The sequence below is a fragment of the Terrapene carolina genome, unplaced genomic scaffold (genome assembly GCF_002925995.2).
Source record: "Terrapene carolina triunguis isolate 2854851 unplaced genomic scaffold, T_m_triunguis-2.0 Scaffold23384, whole genome shotgun sequence".
Lineage (NCBI taxonomy): Eukaryota > Metazoa > Chordata > Testudines > Emydidae > Terrapene > Terrapene triunguis.
In genome coordinates this window covers 1-561 of record NW_020687735.1, presented here as the reverse complement: position 1 = coordinate 561, position 561 = coordinate 1, and the positions used below count along the sequence as shown (strand labels likewise).

At 74.5% G+C, this 561-nt stretch overlaps 1 protein-coding gene across 1 annotated transcript in view; it reads right to left on the bottom strand.

Annotated features, from left to right (window-relative positions):
* Positions 1 to 130, bottom strand: part of LOC113408741 (decapping and exoribonuclease protein-like) — a 3,201-nt gene extending 3,071 nt beyond the window's left edge. The window contains exon 1 of the mRNA XM_026662139.1: positions 68 to 130. The gene's annotated coding sequence lies outside the window, so the exon portion shown is untranslated. The remainder of the gene's footprint in view (positions 1 to 67) is intronic.
* Positions 131 to 561: the final 431 nt, after the last annotated feature.

Here is a 561-nt window from a genome sequence, read left to right as displayed (position 1 = left end):
CCCCCCCGGGACCCCCCAATCCTCCCCAGCCCTGGCAGCCGCCCCCGGCCCGCTCCCGCCCTCTGACCTTTCACCCCGATGCCCGATCACTGTCCCTCCCGTCCCTCTCCGGTGACCTTTGACCCCCGTCACCCCCGGGCTTCCGCCTCCGTCATCGGGGAGCGCCGCGCGGCCCCGCCCCCGCCCCGCTGTTCGCCTCCGGACTCAGCGCCGCCTCGGTCCGCGGGCAGGCCCCTCCCACCCCCTCGACGCGCCAACTCTGACGCCATCAGACAGCGACGGGGGCGGGGATCTGGGTCCGGTGAGCTCGGGCCGTGACGTCATTGGGCCGCGCCCGGCAGAGGCGCTTGGACGCCGGAGCCTCGCGCAGCGTCAGTGGGGAGACGGGCGCTGACGTCATCACTCAGGGACGGGGCGGCTGGTAAGGGGAGGGGGCTCTGGCTGAGGGGGGAGGGGAGGAGAGAGGGAGGGGGATGGGGATGGGGATCTGGCTGAGGGGGGAGAGAGGGAGGGGGACCTGGCTGAGGGGGGAGGAGAGGAGAGGAGAGGGGGAGGGGGACC